The sequence below is a fragment of the Acromyrmex echinatior genome, chromosome 2 (genome assembly GCF_024713525.1).
Source record: "Acromyrmex echinatior isolate Ae372 chromosome 2, ASM2471352v2, whole genome shotgun sequence".
In the NCBI taxonomy this organism is placed as follows: domain Eukaryota; kingdom Metazoa; phylum Arthropoda; class Insecta; order Hymenoptera; family Formicidae; genus Acromyrmex; species Acromyrmex echinatior.
Genome location: NC_141853.1, coordinates 5,781,265 through 5,806,322, shown reverse-complemented (window position 1 = coordinate 5,806,322; position 25,058 = coordinate 5,781,265). Strand labels below are relative to the sequence as shown.

The following is a 25,058-nucleotide window of genomic DNA, read 5'->3' as shown; positions in this document are numbered from 1 at the left end:
CCCGAGTGAGCTCCCAGTTAATGACAACCCCTGGTGCACGGCTCTGCCCTGCCTATCCTATGTATATCAGCTGTCTCTCCGCCGCGTCTCTCGCGTCCATCCTCCTTACTCCGATCGAGTTTTGCGTTTTCGTCTTCGCGGCGATTTCGAGAAATTTCGTGCGTCCGGCAGGCAAAACGGCCGCGGAAATGAGCGTAGCTTTCGAATGTCGATACGCATTTTTCGGTAAACGGTACGAGCCGTTTAGTTCGTTTGTGCATAGTTAATCACGCGTGTGACCTATTATTATTGCGAGAGTGCACGTATTACATATGCATTAGTACATGTTTATGATCCATTAATTCGCAGTTTTTGGCGAAAGTTTATTACATTTACAGAAGTTTATACTTTCACGCGAGACTAATACTTATAGACATTACGAAGATTACTATGTTCCTTGAAAAATAAGAAACACGATCCTTCGTAGTGATGACTGATCTATTAGAACTTAGTAAACTTTATTCGAACTTAGTAAACTTACGGATCTGAGCTCAATACATTGCAAACGTTCACGTACATATTATATACATCTTTTTGTGAGCAATATTGAGAAAAAAATTTGAAAAAAGCTACACACGAGATATTAATCTAAGAATTCAAGAAAAATAAGAATAAAGTGAGACTCACGAAAAGAACGATTTTGAAGTATTAAAAAAATTCATTAGATACAGATTTGAATTTTACAACTATCAAAATAATTATGTAGGAAACTCAAGCATGATAAGCAATGCTGATAAGCATGCTGCAAAAAATTTTGATGTTCTAGCAACCAGTTTGAGTGTCTTAGTATATAATTATTTTTCCAATCCAACAAAATTATTTTTAGATCTAGCCAAATTTTTAGATTACTTCAGATTTTTAGATTTTACTTCAGCAAAATCGTTCCTGCCGTATATATATGTTGCAGGTAGAGGATAGCGAAAGCTGAAGCTCATTTTTTCATTTATATATAAGTGATAATTAAGCGAAAAGAAACTTTACGATCTTTTTTCTCTCGTATACTTTCCAAATAGCCCGAAGAAAATTTTTTGCTTGTTGTGACACGAATTTTACGTGTTTTACGATCGTTAGCAACCGTGTTACAATCTTAGCCATTGCATGTATAATTACATATTTTATGATCACTAGCAACCATGTTACAATCTCAGCCATATAAATCGTTTTTCTTTTTTACATATACAAACTTAATTTAATGTGCGGTCTCACTTCGGATGTGTTCTCGTGGCAATTGTACGAGAAAGCCCAGAGGACTCGTTCGACCGGATGAAATTAATTAAACCTCTAAATAATGCTATTTTACGACGTGCCAGTTTACTACGTTTTGAAATTGAACGCCGTTCAATGACACTTGAGGCAATTCGTCGCTCAACTTCTTACTTTTCTGTTCTTATTCAATCAAAGAAATCAAGAGAGCATATCATAATTCCACTCTGTGGAATTAATCTAATACTACTATTAAACGCGTACGTACAACATCTTATCAACAACGCGAACATTCTTTTTCTTTCGAAATGTAGTTAACACCGAAATCGATTCGCTTCATTTACCTGCACGATTTACTACGTGATTCATTAATTGGCCTTTTTACAATCTCGAGAAATCGTATTACGAACTATTATAACGGTGATGTTATTTGCTGCGAACAGTGTGCTTCATTAAAATTAAAATGATTTTTGCCTCAACTGAAAATATTGCTTTGTAATCATATTGATAAGTAAATTAACTTCTTGCGACGCGCGCATCGCACAGAATGCCTTCAATAAGTATCCTTCAGCGGAAAAGATGCTGACCGTCAAAGTTACATATCAGTTTTTTTCTCAGTAAATGCTCATCGTGACGATGCACTGTGGCAATTACGGCCGGTAAACGGGTTTAATGTAATAATCAAATATTGTCGTGAGTGATACTGTAGCGACAGCTGCTGCTTGTATTACGGAAAGAGCAACTCGGCACGTAAGGCAATGAGCGTAATTACATGTCTTACTCCGTTTAAAATCGTTTATACTCGTTTGATTATCATTTTCATATCTCACTTTCAAGTGTATTTCCCAATATATGATTTATCTCAAATTGATATCTTTTAAAAAAAATTATACTATTTTACTTTTTAATATTTTGCTAATTTCCATTTCAAATTTCCATTTAGATAAGAAATTTACTTTCAAGTTTAATTGTAAGTAAAAAAAAAATTAAAAGTTCTGTTGTTTATATTCCTAAGAATTCGAAGAAATTCTGTAATTTATCTCTAAAATTTCTACAAATCTAAGAATTATTATTAACCTTGTCATCCTTATTAGAGAACAATGATTGGTATACTTGATCATTAGATGTAATCAATGATGCAGTGATGTATTTTTTTATCAACTGCGTTTCTTTTTTAATAAAGCTTAATAAGATTTTATTTATCAGATATCAACGCAAGTGTAAGTACTACGTGGCGGATTGGCTGCGGCAATTGCAATAATTTCTTTAATTATCCTTAATTTACGCCACTCGTCACGGTCCAAGTTGTCACTGGTATGTCGTTAAATTGCGCGGAACGAATATTAGGATGTGGTCAATCAACAAAAAGAACATTGAAAATAAACGCTGTGATTCCGTAAGAAAATTAATTCTGCTTTTGTTTCGTAAAAATAATAAAGATAATAATACGTAAGCTCCATATTTTGTAATCAAGGCGAAATTGTTACCCAAGATTGCAAAGAACTTAATTTACCAATTTATTAGAAATTGACTAAATAATTATAAAAGTTATACTTTTTTTATTGAAAGATTAAATCATCAAACGTTACGATTAACGTAATCCGTTATGATTAAAGTAACGCGGAAATATGCGGGATGGTCAATATGCCTGATAGATGCGTAATTTATGCTTGTGAAATTTTTGCATAATGCGGGTTACGCAATCTTTTTGAGTATACTATTTAAGATTGATAAATATTCTTTAATAAGCGAGCACTTGATATTAAGTTGATGCAAGTAATTTATTTCCAAGGAAATTCTGTATGGCATTAAAGTGATGAAAGTAATATATACTGTAGGAAACTGCCACTGATATTAAATGGATGAAAGTAAATAATTGCCTTTAATGAGTTAAAATCATGCCATTATTTGCTAGCGTCAATTACAACATACTTAATGTCATATAAAAAGAGAGTTTTTGTCGATTATATATCAATATGTATCGAGCCATGTATGCTACAACGGATTATCAATCTTCCGTAAATATAAATTGTCGGAAGTTCTCATATCAAGATAATATTTTAGATAATGAAAACATTATTTAGATTTATGTGCATTATAATTATACGATAAAGATCTCAAAAATCTCAAAATCTTCACACGATTATTTTAAGATATTTTTGTACTGAAAACAGCTCCTGATTGAAAATGAAAAGATTATTCTGATATATATTACAAATAAGAATTCTGCTTATCTCAACTTTGAATTAATGTAAAATAATAAAATTTAACAAGAAAATTCTGATTTGTCTATTTTCAACCAGATTAATGCAATCTTTTTCTAACGTAGGAACGCACTTTACAATTTTCTTTTCTTGCAATTGTCTGATTTTTATTTTCAATTCGATATTTATCGACCAACTTATTCACCGATATCTTTTAAATAAGAATCGTATTAATACGGAGGAATTATGTGTTGCATTAATTGCATACGTATTGATATTCTGCATAGATATAATTTTTCCGAATGCAACTACGTATCACGATGTTGCAGATGCAATGCGGCGATAGCGCATCTGATCGCTAAAATAACCTATAATCTGCTGGTATATCATCGTGTATCGAAGGTGCGTCGTCCAACGGTTCACTATTAATTACGCAGAGTAAGGGTACGAACGCGTTCGGCCTAATTGAGTATTCCGATGTATACATGAGCATTATCCTCGTGAAAAGAAGATAGGACCCGCATGTCCTCGCACGTCGCATTTTCGCAGGTGGCCAATGGGGCGGATATCGAGACCCTTGTTTTTCCTCGCCGCATTAAGGATATGCCACCTAAACGTTACAGCGCACATTGTATGCGCGAACGCTTGTAATCGTACGTAATTGCATTCCGAGTGTTTTACGGGCCGGACGTCGAGAATACGCGACATTGCAATCCGCGCAATTGACAGCTGAGAGATGTTAACCGTCGCGCGTTTGATCGCGGATCGAGGTACACGTACTTGTACTATGCGCCGTTATCAGAATCATCGGGAGTTTTTTGTGGCCGTTGCATCACAGGTCATTAAAATAACTCGAATCATTGAGACGCAATTTAAGTTTATTTTAAGACAACACATATAATGTTCCCGTATCTTTTTACCAAATGTAAATACTTATAGTGGAGCGAACATTGTTATTAATATTCATTCAGCGTTTTACGATACACATCGTACGAAACACGAACGATGATTAGATATAAATGTTAATATGCGTGATGCATGATCATAGCACATTATCATATTAAATTAACTTCTGTATAGGAAATAACTTCATAGCTAATGTGTTTCAGCAGGTGATGTAAACGTAATTAGTATACTCGCGTATTCTTCAGGATTATTTCAAGAGTAATATATATATATATATATATATATATATATATTAGGTGTTGGAATTAATTCGTAGCGTTTTTTAATGAAAGAATGTTATTTATTTCACATGAGCATTAAAAAATACATTAATGAAAGTACTTCCCATCTCTTGTAAAACGCTACGAATTAATTCCAACACCTAATATATATACTAATATATATTAATGAACTCTTTTTTTACATAAGTTCATTAATTGGTTTTAATATAGGCCAATAAAAATATTGATACCGACAATTATACTCAATAATTCTTATGGCAATTGCTGAATAATAATCTTATCTACCTATTGCAAAATATTAACTGCAAATTTATGACCCATGAGTGAATCGCCTAAAGCGACATAAATGTTGCAAGAATTCGTCATTATATTTTTACATAACTAAAAGGCAAACTATAGCCAATCGTTAACGTAATTATTAGGCTATTAAACGAAAAATGAATTCATGTATTTCGCGAGCTATTAGCAGTGCATCTCGAAAACGTGAATAGCATATAATTGATATGCATACAAAGAAAAAGACGAATGTAAAATATTCTGTGTGTTATAAGCTGCGTGCACATCGCTAGCAATGAGTGATGAAGATAAAATGGAGTTTATAAACAGAAATATTTTAAATTCAAAAATATTCAAATACAATACATGGAATACAATAATAATAAGCAATGCAAATTAAAAAAAAGAATATCGATTATATCAATTATATTACTTAAAATTATCTAAAAGTTATTTAAATTTATATTATTAGGTGTTGGAATTAATTCGTAGCGTTTTTAATGAAAGAATGTTATTTATTTCACATGAGCATTAAAAAATACATTAACGAAAGTACTTCCCATCACTTGTAAAACGCTACGAATTAATTCCAACACCTAATAGTTATTTGTAGTATTTTTAGTTTTAAAGTTATTTTGTTTTAAAGTTACTTCAATTTGTTTAAACTATTAGAATAACTGATTATCGTATTTCTCGTTGATTACTTCATTGTTTGATTTTATTTGAAGATTTATAATGAGCGCAATACGAAGTATTATAATGAGCGCATTCAGCAGCGTTATTAGTGTATTGTTTTTCAGATTATCCAATCAGATCTTTAGATAGAAGAATACGCTAATAGCAGTAAGCACTTAACCATTAAGTCCGCTGAATACATCTAATATTAATCAATACATTTAATGTATATCGATTCAACGTGGCACACAAACTTTTAGATCTATTTTAATACTATAGATAAAAATATGTCATTTATCTCTATTGTTGTAAATATACAGATATTCTTTTTTATATTATTGAAATCTGAAATTATTGAGGTTATCTAGATTTTGATAGCTACAATACATATATATTTGTTAAATTTAATATGTTTGGATATTGTTTAATAAGCGAGCTCATTTATTTTAGAAGTAACAATTTACGTTGAGTATATTATTTGAGTGCTGATGTGCGTACGGCTTTACTCACGCATGGAGTGTATTTCGAAATGGAGCACTCGTGCATTCGGAATAAATTTGCACGCGATTGCCTGAGCACATTCGCTATGCATAAGATATAAATACCTGACGATTAATTTGACATGGATGCAAGAACTTTAATGCCAAAGGCTTTAATGCCAAGGACCATCATTATATAAAAAAGCGAAGGAATTTTGGGCGATGCGATGGAAAGGCTTGTAAAAGGCTTTGTCAAAGTTTACTCAAAATCAAATTAAGATTTATATGATAAAATACAGATGAGACATATTGATATTGAAGTTATTATGACTGTAATTTGCAAGATATCTTGCAGTTACCGTTAAATCCATTTAATAGCGTATATATTCTGTAAATTAAATAAAAGTTCCAATATGTCAAAAGTGTCGAGACTGCAATAGTTTTATAAATGTAAAATTTATAAGCAATCAAAACTAGAGCTAATGATTCTGCATTCAGGATAAGTACGGTTATATACATATATATACCTACTGATATATGTACCTCATTCATCGATTTTCTAAAATGATATTAATTTTTTTTATTCAGTTGATTTGGTCATTTTTTACGTACCTACAGTTATCATGTACATTATAATAATTAATCAATATTAATAAATTAATTATATAACAGCAAATATTTACAAAATTTTTAATTTCAATGAAAATTTAAATGAATAATTACTACCACTTAAAAAAATCATTGAACACATGGAAATATATATTAAATTTAAATTTCTTAAATAAAAATTATGTTCATTTTGTGTGGGGAAAATAAAATTTATATTTTATATTATATTTTTTTTCAAAATTTTATGTGAAAAGTGAAATTGTATAATTTTATTGCTCTTGAAATATAAAGAAGTTTCGCAAAAAGTAATAATAGAGGAATAATATACTGAAAAATTAATATTAATATTTTTTTATTCAAATTTCATTCTTTAAATGATAATATGTGATTAATAATTTGAAACATAAGGAATAAATATTTGTGTAGCTTTTAATTAATAATATATTAAACATATATTTCTCGTATAGATATGACGAATTGTTCGGAACTTAACCGAGCTTTTGTTTATTATTTTGTACAGCGTACCTACTGTATTACTATACATGTTTTATAATAAATGGCGAGGCGAGATTCAAATCAAAAGAACAGATAACGTTATTGATCACTCTATATATATCGTTTTAATATTCGTTAAAATGCGATCGCAACGAGTATAAAAAAACTTCAAAGGTGATCATTTTCTACAAATAATTAAATGATATCCGCTTCGTGCAATAATTCATAATTTAACTCATAAATATATCAAAGTTGATATTTGTTTATCGAAGCAGATAGGTATTTATTCAAAACGATTGTCGAAGCGATAGGAAACGAGAATTATAAATTATCGTTTCATTGTCCTATATTTCCAAACGATAAAAATTATTTCACTAACGATACATAAATTCGAACATATCTCACGTCGAATCATTTACTAATCGAAATGCAGTTTGCCTATCACTTTCGATTCGAGAACGCAGAATGCGTAATCGATTAACGTATTTCAAGAACAGAAAGTTATGACATAGGTACATTGATCATTAATAATTAATTGGAACAGAATATTTAAAGTGTATTACTTGGCGATTGTTGTTGTGATGTACGCATTGTGTTTATGCGAGATCGCTATCATTTGTATATGAATAGCAGCGAACAACTCTTCATGTATCATCATATTATTCCTCGGAACGCAATCATCCCCTACAAACTAATTGTATACTTAATTTATTTAATGAAAACAAAACGCACTAAATTGTATTTCACACGCCGATTTTTCTATTTTTTAATAATTTATTCATTAATATTAATAACTTGATTTATTTTGCTTAAAATATTTAGTTGTATAAGTTATATGATTTAATTAGTCCATCGCGAATATTTTTAAATAAAAATAAACAAATACAGAAGTTTAGCAGAATTAAAATTCAGTAGTAAAAAATAATTAGCTGTGAGTCCTACTAGATTTTTTGAACAGATTATTATCAATATCAATTGTGATTGCTGCAGATATGGTACTTGTTTTACTATCAGTTACATAAAATCAGTTAAATAGCAATGATTATTATTATCTCCTCATAAATATTAATCTAAATGGATACCCTTATTACAAACACTTTACTAAACTTATTTACGCGATATCATTAGTCAATTAATCAATCGTTTATAATTCAAAAATTAAATCTCAATATCATTATTTCGACATCTTTACCTCAGAATTTTCAATTATAATTAATCTCCTAAATGTCTTATTTTTGAGAAATTGCATTTTGCAAATATTTTATAAATCATATTATATATAATTATAGATATATTTCTTTTGTATTCTTTCATCAATAATTTTAAGTTCATTTCCTCAGTTTTTTCGAATTATACTAACCTAAACCGAACGAGAAAGAACTAACTAACAGTCAACTGTGAATTCGCGCAAAACTTTGTAACGCCAGAACCGCTAAATTTAATAAGTTTACGCTCTAATTACCGGTGTCACCGGGCACTCAAAAAGCAGCCGAAGATTTTATGCTCCGCCGGGAGAGCGCATGCACTGCACCGCGTGCAGAAAGAGAGAGTACGTAATTCGCGCGAATGTAACGCGCGGTTTTCCATGGTCGAGCGATCACCGTTTTTCTGATCTGCGCGCGAACTCCCCGCGGGCTCCGATCGACTCGGGACAACGGCGTTTGTATGTCGAATAAAAAGAGAGTCGGAGCAACCGCGATGATAATGCAACAATATGTCATACATCATCGATCGTCGGTTGACACGCGGTATTCTAACTAATAAAGCGCACCGCTCTAACAGCGATTTGCGATATCGGCTCGCTCACCGGTTGATTTGATTTGGTTTTGATGTTCCGCTCGAGTGTTTACGCAATTAATCATCCTTATTACAATGCAGAAAATCTTTTGATTAAAATTGGGTAATCGAATTGACTGAACGCGCGCTTTCGCTCGCATACGTATATTATCCTTGCCGCCTATCGTCCGGAATCATTAGAAAAAAGTTTATTGAATTTTATTAAATATTTGTTTGAGTACTAACGAAATATTTAAATTATTAAATATAAACATATATTAAATTAAGATAAAAAATTATACTTATAAATGTAAGAAAATAACGCTACAAATATTTTCACTGAACCAACTTGGGAGAAAAATAAATCACATTAAACATGTTTGATTTTTTTAAGTGATTTATTTGTGTTTAATAACGATTAATTTCATACAATTAATAAATCGTTGAATTCCGTATTACTTTGTCATAATTTCTTAAGGATTAATGTCCGCGTTTTCCGACCTTCAGATGAATGATAAATATTGATACGAAATAAAAGAGTAAATTGTTGCGCGTGCAAGGCGATTGCAATGAGAGAAAAACAACCCAATCTCGAATATCAATTACGCCATTTAAATCTGCATAATTCAAAATGTGAAAAAACAAATTTACATTGCGGGATGATTGGAATAATTGCGCGGAATATAAATAATAAGATAAAAAATGTTCACAAGAATGAATTAAACTAACGCTAGTGTACAGTTCATATATCACATTATCTCAAGTGTGGGAATAACTAACGATTGACATATCTACATCATTCGATGAATTAATTGATTTGTTAATCAACACGACAATTTATTGCAATCTCAATTTTCCAATTTTCCTAATTGATCATGTATGCACATTGAAATATGACTTAATAAGATGAAATACGAGGACTTTGTGAAAAGAATCTGTTAGTCAAGTTGCCTGAGAAATTGACTGCAGTAAATTATTGCAGCTAGATTGTTCGCAAATATTATCGGCATAATCTTTTAATTATAGCTAGATTCGAGGAATTGCTGCAAAAAAGAAAAAATTTTATGTGATTAGTTATAATAAATAAGATGATTATTACAGTGCAATTATTACTAAAATAGAAGCAAAACTATGTGTTTCTATTTAATAATTAAAGCAAATTAAGTTGCACGCGTGTACAATTATGATTGATCGTTCGAATATGTATGGAAATTTTTTATCTAAATGCTAATAATTTTCAAATGTGTTCTTGGAATCTGTTTTCAAACAGTTTATATAATTTTCAATATTTAATATTTAGATTAATGCTAATATACACATATTATTGCCGATTTTACGGCGCCGATTATGCTCTTAATGCGTCATTAATTAAATATTAATTAACGTTACACTTTTGTATATTATTGCCTCGTTATATTAAACATGTAATACGCACAATTGAATTTAAAGCAAGTAATCAATGACGAGAGTGGGAAAAAGATTTGTAGAGAACATATTTGCGTCTTAATTGTAGTGTTACATAGAAAACGTAAATAAAATTATATCGCTTATTATAATAGATTTTTGATTTAGTTAAATCAAATAAATAGATAGATGAATAAAATAGTTAGATGAATAGATTTTGATGATTAATTTTATTCGTTTTGTCAACAATCGTATTCAATAGCAATGAACTCGTTCGCTAAACCATCGTAAAAGCGATCCCCGAGGGAATTCGCGCGGTTAAGCCAATTCCCAATCCGACGCGCCCATTCACGAACAAAGAAGGCTTCGAAATGCGAGCGATGGGCCGTAAACTCGTAAACGGTAGTTCACAACCGGAAGTGATGCTGTTGGATAAGTGGCAGTTATCGATAGCCCATAGTTAACGCATATACCTCCGCGTCAGCGGAGAGGAGGAGGCAAACCCTAAAGGAAACAAAAACTGTCGAACGGCAAGTTCGAGGGTTATATCACCCACAAATAATAGGGCGGAAGCTGTAAAAATTTTACAACTCTCGTTAGATTCTTTTATTTCGAGTCTTTCGTCCCGCGCCGCTTTCTCCTCGCGAATCGCGTCAGATTTTTATTCTTCACTTGTAAGAATTGAAACTCTTTATGTCTCAATAACCACAGAATGGTGTTCTAGGTAATGATGATAGTGTTATTTCCAAATTATATAAATGAAACTTTAATAAAATTTAATTTGCGATTGAATTGTAAATCTTTAAACGTTTTTTTGAGTATGGCGTATCCGACTTTTTCTAATGCTTTTCCATTCCTTTTTCTATTATATTTACAATTTTTTTATTTAATAATAATACATTTGCTTAGTTACATTCTTTAATGTCTGGCGTTTCAATTGAAAAAAATTTTACGCTGTATTTTCATTTTTATAAAAGTAAGCAATTGAATTATGCTCAAGTAGGTTGTTTTTGTGATGTATACTGAGAGAAAAGGTTGCTGTTTAAAAAAAAAATTAGTTGATTTAACTAATTGCAATGGTCATGGGATGTCGAGCAAATATTTGTTAATTCAAACAAATAACATGTTTTAAATTACAAGATTTTATTGATATGACTCACGTATATTTAAAACTAAATATATAAATACTTGCACAAATAATATCACTACGAACTGAATGCATTTAGTCAAGTTAACTTGTTTTTCTCAGTGTAGCACTTAAGGATTATAAAGTGCTTGATTTTAAACGAAAGAAGATATTATTCTCGATAAAGTAAAGATATAAACGAGATCGTATAAGATTTTGATTTAACATACCGTGAGACGGTCCGTTTTGTTATGATTCAGTTTACCCAGCCAGCGTTTATCCTTCGCGTTTATTTTATTTGCTTGTAAAATATAATAAAAGATTATCCGTTATGTTGGCATTGCCTCGACAAATCGATATGTCGCGGCGTTTTTCCGCAGATACGGATTTTTCGTACGCGCGATCGTTCTTTTTGATGCCGATCGTTGCCGTCATTAAGTCCTGGAATGAGCAGCCCTGCGGATAATTAAAGAGATTTGCAACGGTCGTTTTTGCGTTACCACAAATAATTGCGTATGGCGTGAGAGAGTCGCGACACGATCGAGCGACTCTAGAGAGAACAAGATTTCGAAATGACGGAAACGGTAGATTAACCACGAATAAAACGCTTGAGATAACGCGTCCGCGATTGCGTTACGAATACATGCGCGCGATGTGTGCGTTTCCTCATCCAATTAATTACCGCCAATAATTTGATACGCGTCGCGAATCGTCTTGTATAAGATTTTCGAAGCGCTATTGCGACACTGGCCACGATAGTTCATTAGCCGTTGCGTCAATTTTCGATTATGCTTTGCGTCAAACACTTGTATTTTGAAACGAACACGTTTTTAACTCTAAAACCTATTCTATAATTGCGTAAGTATAGTTGTAAGTAATTGTAGTTGTTGACAAATCACAGTTGAGTATGAATATTTGATTGTGATTTCTCAATTCTCTTACAACTACAATCACTTCTACACTTATACAATAATTGCAGAATAGACTTTATGTGAAACCAAATAAAAATATTTTTGTGCGATTAATTTTGCGAAAATATAGTAATATTAAAAATAAATCAGTAGAATCAATAATACGAAACAATAATAAAAGATCGATAATAACGGTCCGTTCACATAATTTATCTTTACGTAACTACGTTCATCGAATTCATTACAGTTTTTAAATTCATTTTTTAATCCACTTATCAGATACGTTTTCTTTCGCGTAACATATGCGGACGATAGAATCTGTATGTGAGAAACAGCACGAGAATCTTGATGTACGAATGCAGGCGCGATCTGTGGCGGTTAAAAAGCTATTTATCCAGATCCGCAACTACTTTATTGCACACATCAATATGCAATATCGTAAGTTTTAACTCACATGCGCGAGAACTAAACTTCACTCTGGTGTTTTTACCTTCGATAACAATTTCCTTCGATATTCGCTACGATGAATGCGGCGCGGCGCGAGCGTGATTTCCGCTCAGTTTCAGCCGATAATGCGCACCTTACATCGACGCGTAGACGCGTATCGGCACGTATTACAGCTGTGGGTTTCGCAGATCGTGAAACGGTGAAGTGTACCGCGCGAGATGTAAGAAATTGCGATGCGGATTTCGAAGTGCGGCGGCATGCGGGAATCAACTGTGATGCGCCTCGCGTCAATAGAGGATCCGTTCATAATCGCCATTACCGCTTATCCCATGCGATTACGAGTGACGATAATACGGCGGTGCGGCAACCTCGTGTAATTACACGTACACGAGCGACCGTACGGGGAATACCCCGTACGGGGGGAATACCCCGCGCGGCGCGGCGTGGCGCGGCGGCAGCGGAATAAATCTGACGCGGATGTTCGCTTTAATAATAGGCGAATAAAATAGGCGAGTTCTTCCAAATTTTCATTGAGGGAATTTTCATTGACCGGTTCTTTCACTTGAAATGCTGGAGAGTCGATAATCCTTGATGCATTATAATTTCAATGGAATTACTTTTCGTAATATATCTTTTACACGCACATACGATTGGATGCAATCATGAAAATCCCTGTATTCATCTATGGGAATCTATCTGCGAAGAGAAACTTTCGTTCAATAATGGAAATGCACGGAGTTTCGCGTCTCGTGAGAAGAATTGTTTTGCGAAAAATCGCGTCATGCTAAAACCCACGACAACAAAGGTAGAGTATCCACGAAGGACGTGAATTATTAAAATTATCCGAGCATAACGTACTGACAAGGCCGCAAGAGTATTTCTCGCACGACGAAAAATCAAAGTCGAGGTCGATAAGTGCGAATGATCCAACCACGAGTATTTGACGTCACGTTGCGGATAAGATGTGAACGAGCATTAGCTATTGATAAGAATTGCTTGTAATTTTTTAAAAGTGACAGAGTATTGACATTAAACACATTTGTTATCTGATATTTAGCTTTTAATATTAATTAAACGTATCTAAAAAATAGTTTCGCGAAGAGAACGTTAGATATCAAAAGAAACAACGGCAATTCAGCCTCTTAATCCTTCGTGGGCACATTTCTTAAAAGTTCCGTAATGCATTCGTTCTATAAAGTAAAAAAAGTTAAATGCGCTCTGGGGTCATTTTGACTCCAGTGTGATTACAAAGGATTAAGTCAAATAACATTTTGATACTTTTAACTTTCATATGTGTCATCAAATGTAAATTTATTTCTGTGGATAGTTTCAAAGTAAACAACATTGATATTAACGTATGCATTTAGTAAATAATAAACTAAATTTGAATCAAATTTAATATATTTTCTTAAGTTAAATTGGTTAACTCCATTGTTTTAATTAAATTAATATATTGAATAGAAACAGTGCGACCTATAGAAATAATTAAAAATAACTTAGACTGGATATAATTTGACATTACGAATTCAACATTGTACGAAGCATTCTGACTCTTCACTGAAACATCATCTACGCTAATAATTTACTTAGTATATAAAAAATTTATGGTTTACATCAGAGAAGAAGAAATCTCTTTGGTCATCTTATTACGTATGTACAAATAAGAAAGAGTTATATTCTCTAATTATAATTGCTGCATAAATTTCATTTATTAATTAAATTATATTTATATAAATGAATTTAATAATTAAAATTATATTAGGGTGTATTAAAAATAATCGCATATTTTTCTTTTTAAATTATATACTGGAAAATCAAAGAAATTCTTAACTCCTCTTTAAGTATAGGGTTGCAAGTGCATCTTTCCAGTTTCGAAACGTCCATGACTGGCATTCAAAATCGTGAGTTCACTGTCGTCGGTTTAAAGCAACGCGACGGCGGTCACCGGGAGGATCGGTAGGATGCTTTTAGCCGGCACGGGGACAAGTTATTTATTGTTGCTATCTCGGCGTCCTGCGAGAGGGACAGAGCCCACCGGTTCGTGGTAGTGCAGGCACGGTCGAGCTCTCAATCCTTCTCTTATTAAAACCTGCCCTCCCTATCAGAATTTATACCAAGCACTACGGCTAAGCGGTACAGTCATTCGTAGAAGTAGCGCGAATTTTCACGCCGACTCTCGACTTTCGAACGAGAGAAAGAAAATTCGGTCACGTATAAATCATATTTTCTCGAGAGAAAAATACGCATTTTTGTTACGTTAAATATAGCCTTTTTTTAAATTCTTACTATGAGAGTAACTATGAGAATTTGATTTTCTTATTCGTGTATAAAATAAGTGTTTTTCTTTCAAATATAATATTAAAGGAGATTATAATTGAGATTATAATAAAGAGATGAATATTATTTCCCGGAAAACGCCATTTCAATTTTTTGATAACTAAAGTTTTTAGTAAATTGTTTTATTTGAACAAAACTTCCTAAAAGCAAACACATTATGAATTATTTTAAATATTATTTTTCATTCGAAAATATGTTTAGATCCGTCAACTTTATTATGCCTCTTATTAGTGATTCTCATTAATTTGTTTGGGACAGTCGGAATCTTACATTTTTATTTTTGATTATGTATTATCTAACGAAGTTTTTGTTATAAAACTTCAGCATAGATATATTGCGATGAGACAAGAAGATTAATATTAGAGGTTGAAGCGTGATGTGATGGCATTACGTCATACGTATTATGTAATCATTATTATTGTAATATGCTCGTTATGTCAGCAACATGTGTTCGGCGCGTTAATTATCTCAATTAAAAACCAATTTAGATGAGATTTGCTCGAAATTGCTGCGCATCGTTTCGATATATATATACTCGCATATTCTAAACAGAGGAACTCATTTTGATCTCATCACATTGATAGAAATATGCGAGAACACGTAGTGTACTAAAATTATCAAATCTTATAATCACTTTTTATTTGTACTATAGAAAGACGAATTTTTTCATCTACATTTGTCAAAATCACGATTGTGTCATTTTTTATGCAAACTGAATATATTTTAAACTTCTATTTAATGAGATTTTACATAACGAATCCTGAGAAAAGTAGAAAAGAGTGATTAGAATTATGTAATCGGCTTTTGAAGAAGATTGATTATGAGCGGAATAATATTTATTAGATTATAAATCACATAAAGACATATATTTAAAGCAAATTGAATAACATAAAAAAAATACAGACGTTCAAGTATACAAGACGTACAAAGTAGTGAAGTAATAAACGACTCTGGACGTGATTTGTGCAAACAAGAGCGCTTCGAATACGAGAATAATGTTCCTGGCGCTTTGAAACAAGAAACGGAGGAGAATTCGGGTGGGTTAAATGCAAAGACTATACCGCGAGAGCCATTACGCTAATGGGACGATCGAGAACGAAGAGAGAGAGCCGGTCTCTATCAGCGTGCAGGAAGGAACGAGCGGTAAATGAGGATCAGGCGAGATGGAAGCTTCCTCGCGCGAGAAAAGAAGAAAGAAAGCACGACTTTGGCGCGGAGGACGTGGCGAAGAACGCATTACTCATAATCTCACCGAAGGGCGAAGAGCTGATCCCGCGAAAAAAGCCGCAGCCCAATTATTTCTCTCGGTCTTTACCCGATGCTCGGTGGACCACTCTCCGACTTTATCGGAGACCCTCTTATTTGCAATGTTAATCCTTGCGCGGAAGCTCTAACTTCACGAAACACTCTCGCGTTTGTATATTCTGAGACAAACCTCTTTTAGTTCTCGAGAAGAAAAGAAAGAATCAAAAATCGGAATTGAGCCCTACAATCTTCTTTAAACGTGCAGTATACACATAAAAAGTAGATAATTATTTAAAAAATATTAATTAAAAAATCAGTTTAATCATAATCATAATTTTATCAAAAATTTTCACTTGTGTGTGTGTGTGTGTGTGTGTGTGTGTGTGTGTGTGTGTGTGTGTGTGTGTGTGTTATTTCTATTCACGAATGATTTTGCTAGAATATCATATGAAAATAATTTTGTTAAATCATCAAAATAATTGTGTAGGAACTTCAAATATAAATCAATGCTGTAAAAATTTTAGCAACTAGTTTGAGTGTTCCCCATAATTATTTTAGACATTTCAACAAAACTGTTCTTTCATACGTAGATAGATCTAATTACTTTGATAGATCTAATTATTCTGAACGTCTATTTCAAAGCGTCTTAAGAGAATGAATTCAGTTAGATATCCGATATGTCTCGTTATATTCTAGAATTAGAAGAGTCTGCGAAAAGAACTTCGATACTCGACTCACAGTCCGGAAGATTTACATTGCTCGATCAATTAGATTTTTCCTACGGCGAAAAGGAGAGCGTTCCCGTGTTCGTTTTATCTGCCTGGACATCCGTCCTCTGAGTAATTGGCGCTCGCTATCATTAATGCTTATTGAGTTGCAATTAAGAGTGTTGTTCCCACCTTTGCCCTTCCTCCTTCCGCACCTAACGCGCGTCTCTACGTCAATTTTATTTGTTGTAGAAAAACACGATTCGTCCGCGCAATTATCGTACTTACTGTCGTTAGCCGGTGATTCGCAGTGCGACCAGAATCACCAAGGCGAACGTAAGCTAACCGTGCAAAACGCGCGATTACTTTACCATCACAACTAATACGCCGCTTTTCCTGCGACGCAGACAGAGGAACGACAAAAGAAAGGCCTTTGTAAAAGCGATAACGTGTTAAATTATTGTAAGGAACGAAAGTAACGTCGGAAAGATTGAGATTTATTAGCGGATTTTTTTTTTTTTAGCTTAGTTCTTAGTGCAACTACAAACTTTCGTACTTGTTCTTTTCAAGCATTGTTGTAACTGTAGTTTATCTTTTATCATACTGTTATGTATACTTGCGGCTTGGCCTTTGTTGTAGAATCGATGAATGTAGCGCCAGAAAAATGTTACTTCTAGCTATACGTGAGTATATCGTTATTTACATCGTTACTTATATGGATTCGCAATTTTCTACTCTGTTGCCGACGGTAAAAGCGTTAGTCCGTAGATTGACTGCCGTCGGCAGCTACGTTGCGATTCCTCATGAGTAACTGAGTGATTCGCATACGCATGTTTATTGAGGATTTTTCAATTAAATGCTGCATCGGAAAGAAATAATTGGCACCCTTTTAATGACGGGTAAAATTATTAATAAACCGTTAATTAAATTACTTACAGTCTTAGGAAACAATAAAATGAGAAATGCGTCTTGCATACAAATTACAATACATTTTTAAATCAAGTCGGGAAACTGCAAATGAAAAAACGGTAGATAAACAGGTTACGTAATAGCAATAAGTTTGCGTATAAATGTTCGTTAAACAATAAAGTTCACGTATCTGCTACATTTACGTGCCCATTCACGTATCATGTTAAAAAAAAAAAAAAAACAAATATCAGATATCTTTCATTAAGCTTTAAGTATAGTCACGAAGAAAGTGCAGTTAGAGAATTTAGAGAAATGCAGTTGGAGATCTAATCAGTCTATTATGTTCGCGTAGTTCCTTAACAAATAATATGCATCTAAATTGCAAAGTAAGCCAAGATACGAATACGGCATTACGGGACGGGATCCAAAGAATTACTTGTACAAAAGCAATTACACCGTATTGAATGCCCGTCCTAAATTCACTGTTGCGGAAGGTAATTTTGTGATTATTTCCTCTCGATTAAATCTTGTATTCGCATGGCATGATCTCGTATAGCCGTGTAGCATATCGCGGCGCGATATACCGCCTCCTCATGCGTAATTAAGTTGCGCCGATTACCATCTAAGGTTACGAATAATTGTTTAATTATCCGTACGTGATTAAACATCACGTACGCGCGATGTGCAGCATAATCGCAAATTGTTCCTCATCTCTCCTGCGAAATTAATTAAGTCGCGGCGAGCGACTTCGCGTTCCGCGCGCGGCGTTCGGCACAATTCTCTAATTACTCCCTCGTAATGAAACGTCGTACGCCGAATGCTGACGTGGGATGCACCTCGCGGAAAATTTATTTCTGACGAAGGCTAATTCCAGGAAACGTAACGTGCAGACGCGATTGAACGCACTCAATTGAAGCTACTAAATTATTCTATTCTTTTTGGATAAATATAAAAAATTGAGCGCAAAATTACAAAGAATCTCGCACCAATCATAGAAAATTGAGTCCCGGTTAAATGTGTGAGTTAATTTTCATATTATATATAATATTATGAATTATATCGTTTAAATCTAAAAAAAAAAAAATTACAGAGTGTAATATATTTTTTACGCTTTGATTTTTCATATTTTATGACTTTTATAATTGACTCTTAAATACCCTTTCGAGTATTTACATTGTTTTTTTAATATTAAGAGTCTTTGTTCTTGTTAATTTAATTTAATTTGCGCTATTATATAGCACACTTAAAGTCTTGTAAAGAATTTAGTTTTAATTCACACATAATGTTACTTATAATGTGGTGAATAAAACAAATGTCACAGACATAAGACTCAAGAATGAATAGTTTTTAAGCCATGACAAGAATTTTATTAAAAATATAGAACTTGTGCTCTCAGAGTACTTTTGATATATCATAGCTTAAAAACTATATCCATTGTTAAATCTTGTGTCTAACTTTTTCTGTTTACCACATTATAAACTATATTACGTGAAAAAATTAATTTATTTCTCAATATTCCATATAGTTAGTACGAAGTCCTTTAATAAATGTACTAATGTAAGACAAAGATATTGCTCAAGGTTATCGTCCTTTCTGACTGCAATTATGTGATTAAATCAGCGTCGGTGACGTAATGACACAAGATACAACTAATACTGAAATTTCTTTACGTATAGCCCACCCAGAACGGCCCTTTAAGTCATTTGTCATCATCAGTCACGTATTTGTACGTTTTCATAAGCTATGGGAAACGGTAACTTTATAAATCCTTCATATCAGACACATTTCTAATCAAGTACACGTACATGAAAATTGAGTTTAATCGTATTTAAACGCTCGTGGACTGATTCAAAGGACTGCCTCACTCGATCGCTATTACAACGCTACTATTCCGACATTCTGCCGACTGTGGCAGCTGGATCATTATGATTATTTATATGCAAATGAGAAGCATTGGAGGAAAGGGAGAGAGAGAGAGAGAGAGAGAGAAAGAGAAAAAGAAAAAGACTCTTCCTGGAGGCAACGACGGTAAGTCAGAGTCGTTCAATCCAACATCGCCGTCGTCGTCGACGACGGAGACGTCTGCGAGCTGCGCGAGAGCGAGGGTTAAGCAAATAAAATCCAATTAAGGCGGGAGAACCTGCCCTCAGGCCCGGAAGGAAAATCCTGATTGTAATGGAGCCTGTCGGCGGGCTAGTGCTCCATTACGCGCGATACCTTGTTATAAACGCAGTCAAATTAAACCCGCTGCCGCCGCCGCGACGTGACGGACGTTTATTGCAGGCAAGAAATCCCGAATAATCGCGCGGCCGGATCGTAAATCAGCGGGACGTGAATGCCGGACTCTCGTCGTTGCGTTTGTTGCTCCGATCAGCACAACAAAGTGGTTCCCTCGACCTCTTTGTTTCTCCTTCTTCGCGAGTCGAGCTCGAGCCGTGGCGAGGCGAGGAGGCGTTTGTCGCGGGGAACGCGATGATTAATCGAGTTTTTATCGATGAAAACTTCCGACGCTCGATCCCGTACGTAACTATGTAATAACGTCGACGTCGCGCTCCTTCCACGCCGCCCAGACCTTCGCCTTTATAGAGACGTAATAGGGTTGTATCTCTGGGATCGGGTCGTTCATCAACGCTGACGCGTCACGCACGCACAAACGCGTATAGCGATCGAATCGCTTACGCATCGTCAAAGTCGTTTAACCCTTTCAACATTGTTAGCATTGGTAATCGGCTACATGACGATAGGTCTATTCTGATCGCGATGACCGGCGCTTGAAGCCGCTATATGTTAATTCGCGAAAGACGAAGAAAGTATACCGTATCGTGAGAAAGGTATTTATATGTGCTGCTTTGTATTTTACGTTGCAATGAAAAGATTTTTTTGACACTTTCGAAAAGCTGCTTTCTTTTCATGAAATAAAAAAAAGAGAGATGTCAGAGAGATTAGGCAGTGTCCAATGGTTGCTTTTATCTTCGACGTAACTTTGCCTTCAAGAATGATTCATAAGGAGAAAGTTGAAAGTATGTAAAAGACATTTTTATGTAAATAAAAGACGTATTTGTCTGTTGACTTTCAATTACGTGGATAATTACGCATGAAACTCTGTTTTTGAACGGAAATGCTTACGTACATGCGCCTACGTTGAAAATTAAATTGAAGATTACAATATATTTGTTCGTTTAAAGTCTAATTAGTTGTAATCATTTTTGTTCGAAAGTAATTTGACATTTTTAACATCGTTAGCGACATGAATTATGAAATTTATGAAAAATAACCGTAGAAGTTAGTGAATGTATCATCCTTATAATAATCCACGATTATACACTAAAATTAAAGAAATATTTTACACTCTGAGGAAGCCAACCTTAATTACACGATCTAATTCTCATCACGTGAAACACTCGAACTAAAAAAATTCATTTCGATACATTAATTAATGAAGCGAGCAGTAATAATAAAACATTTGTGACATATAATATATTCCATATCAATATTACTTACACTTCTCGATCAGAAAGTTACACGTGAAAGGCTCGAAAGCGAGGCAAAGTGTCATTTCGAGAATTTCGAGAATTTCGAAGCGATACGTCAGACGCACGTTATATCCGACCACATATTTTGTAAAAAAAAAAAATAAATAAATAAATCACTTGCCCAGCACTCAAAGCATTCTCGTTTCATCGTTTCATGTATCCAGAAAGTCGGGAAACTGACCTTGGTGCGTCGACAGGTTTACTTCGAGTGATGTCCCTTCGTTCTCTTTCACAACTCCGCCTTTCGGCTCCGGGCTTACTTCCGCGGGATTCCCCTGACACCTCTCGCACCTTATCTGCTCCTCACGTCCGTTTAACAAGGGATCACCCGCGTGGCCGATCGGTTTCTCCCCCCGTGTACCTGCCTGCTCCCCGGGCGAGAACTCGCGTACCCCGTACGTGTATACCGAAACCAAGAAGGGCCGGGGAGAGGGAGAAAAGATGAGAGATAGGGGGAGAGGGAGAGATATCCTGGAGGAGAGAAATAAGAAGAAAAATCGCGGTCTCGTTCGTTCGCGCCGCGTCGCGTCGCGTCGCGTCGCGTCGCGTCGTCGTTTCTTAAGCCGGGAACGAGCGAGAGGCGTACGCCGCGGCTGCGCGAACCGGTGTGTGGGGCCGTTTCCACCGGCCGGGACGGAAGAGCTACGAGAGGCAATTCCTTTCCCCACCGAGAGTACTTTCGAATGGTGCGCGCGGCTGTTTGCCGTCTTGGTGGAGACGGCTTGATCGTGTCCGGCTTCTCCGGTCGAGGCCGGGATCCGCCCTCGTCGGTCGGTCCGCCTCGAACACGGAACGCCCGCCAATGGAGGAGTCCGGTAAAACCGCCAATCCAAAACGGTTTCGCGTTCTCTTCGCTTCTTTTGCCGTGGAAGATGATGAGAGACTCGACAAGGAGCAGAATAAGAAAGAGAGAAAGAGAGAGAGAGAGAGAGAGAGAACGATGGATGAGAGGCAGAGTGATACGATTCCACAGTGTATACAGAGTATCAACGCGCAATTGCGTGTGAGGGGGGAGATGCAGGGCGAAGGGTGGAATAACATCGGTTGCTTAAAATGGCAACTCGGGTGCCTCGACAAGCGAGGTGGTTCTCGCGATTTTATGAGCGATAGCGATCGCGCTGGTAACCATGTTAGACGTGATAAGAAATGCTTGTGGACATGGAAGTAAAGAAGATTAGAGCGGACAATATGAGTGACACGATAAAGGAGATGAGATTTTACGAGCTACTGAATTGTCTGCAATGTATATTCGTTCTGCAGATAGGACTGTTAAAGATAAGATACATTTGTGTAATCGCTTCTTGAGCTAGCCAGTAACGTTTAAGTCATTTTATAAAACAACTGAGTGTGTCGGTTATCTATATAACGTCATTTGTCATACGACTTTTCAATATCATTTATCGATATATCAGATATCTCAGCGATTTAATCTCAAATTAAATTACTGTTGAAACAAGATTCCTTACAAATTAAAGACTTAAGTAATGCTTTGTATCTAATATATTTAAAATAAATAATTTGTACATACTTTTATTTAGAAAGAATTATGATTTTTAACCCTCCGGAGCTGATGATGAATTTATTGGATCTATTTTATCATAAAACTTAGTTATAATCAAGGTTATAATGTCTTTATCAAAATATTAATTTAATTTTTTTATGTCATATCTGAAAATTTGAATTATTTTTGTTAAAATAAAACACTTGCACAAGGAGAAAAATGTACTAAATTTTAATAAATATTTAATTGAATAGTATCAGTTGAATATTTACTAAATGTACAATAAATATATATATATATACATACATATTTATTTGATATAAGAATTAATAATTTGATTTGTTATATTCTTCTATTTAACAAATATTTATTTTACGAAAATAAATGTTACATTGATACTGTTCAAACAATTATTTATTAAAATTTAATACATTTCCTCTTATTAAATATATATATAGATAATATAAATGCATATAATTATTCTTTTTTTATATGAATTATGTTATTTGTTTAAATTTAATTAGTCCCATTTAATTAACATAAATTAAGTAAGTCTTACGGACTCAGCATCTGTAATGTTTAGCTCCGGTCAAGTCAGCTCCGAAAAATTAATTATCGAAGAATTTAGGAGATATAATACAAAGTAAATATTTTGTATTAGAGACTATCTAGTAAAAGTCTAACTATAATCACAGGTCCAACATTTTCCGTCAAAATCATCAAACAAAGACATGTTTTATCTTGCTCTGTAATGATATGAGATAAAAGAGATATATTCAAAAATAGATACATTCAAAGATATATCTATCTCGCTTTATAGACTAAAGCAAATTTGACAAAAAATGTCGGACCAATATATCATAGGTTGCTATCTCATGGCCACTCTGATTGAAAGATCTTTACTTTGTATGTAACGATATGTACAAATATATGCTATTTTATTGGAAATATAGTATGGACAATTCATACTTTCTGAAACTCTTAGGTCCATTTTCACAATATGTATTGTCATCTAAAAATTAAAGATTACGAAGAAATTTATCAATGAAATTTATTCATAAATTTCTTGATAATTTTCTTTAACCTTCAGATAATCATATATTATGAAAAAAGGCCTTAGAGTGAATTCTTATTCTAAAATCTCACTCATAAATATTATCGATAAAGAAAATGGAATTTTGCTTTTTCAAGACTGATTGAATTTTCACTCTAGAATGAGATTTCATTCCACGAGGAATTTAGAAAGTATAAATTTATATACCTTAAGAGTGCAAAGGAACTGAAAGAAGAAGCTGAAGCACAGGGAGTCTAGATACGTATCTCACGTAAATGTATACGCAACATTTGCAAATAATCTGAACGAGAAGTAAGGCAGTTTTATTGAGAATATTATTCATCTTCGCGATAGACACTTTATTAAATAGTCTTAATGATCTGTAAACATTGTACCTTCTCTGGACCAACATGATACGTATACCACGTTGATAAGTATCTCGATAAAAATTACAGGAATTTATCGCGTGTACCAGAGAATGTCCGTTACATCATTCTCCTATCTGGAGCGAAAGAGCGCGGGGAGAATGCAACGTCGGATGCGATGCTCTCATTCTCTGTGCATCCCTCGTTCTCGGCAAGATTGAAATCGGATAGATCGACAATATACTAAATTGGCGAGCGTTGGCTTAAGTACTGAAATTCCTGGACGGTAACGAGTGACGGGGCCCGACGGCGCGGCCGATTGATAAACGATACGGACGCAGGCCGCGTCGCGATTTTTTTTCACCATGCGAAAGAGGCAGAGAGTTATAAACGAGCCTGCCACGTTCGTGTGGATCCGTTAACGCGGTGCTTCGGCAAGGAAGTCGGGGGAAGGAAGGAAGAAGAATCGGTGAGAAACTCGGGCCGCCGTCGAAACTGCCGATCATCGACACGTCCCGCTCGCTCGCGGATGCTTCATTAGCCACGCCTCGGCCCGGCGAACGCGCACTCGGTTAA

At 34.4% G+C, this 25,058-nt stretch overlaps 1 protein-coding gene and 1 long non-coding RNA gene across 2 annotated transcripts in view; one reads left to right on the top strand and one right to left on the bottom strand.

Moving 5' to 3' along the window:
* The window catches only part of LOC147910427 (uncharacterized), a 203,990-nt gene that overhangs the window by 47,501 nt on the left and 131,431 nt on the right, over positions 1 to 25,058 (top strand). The gene's annotated exons all lie outside the window — the stretch shown is intronic.
* LOC105154358 (aristaless-related homeobox protein A) overlaps positions 1 to 25,058 on the bottom strand; it is a 141,463-nt gene that overhangs the window by 57,922 nt on the left and 58,483 nt on the right. The window lies entirely within an intron of this gene.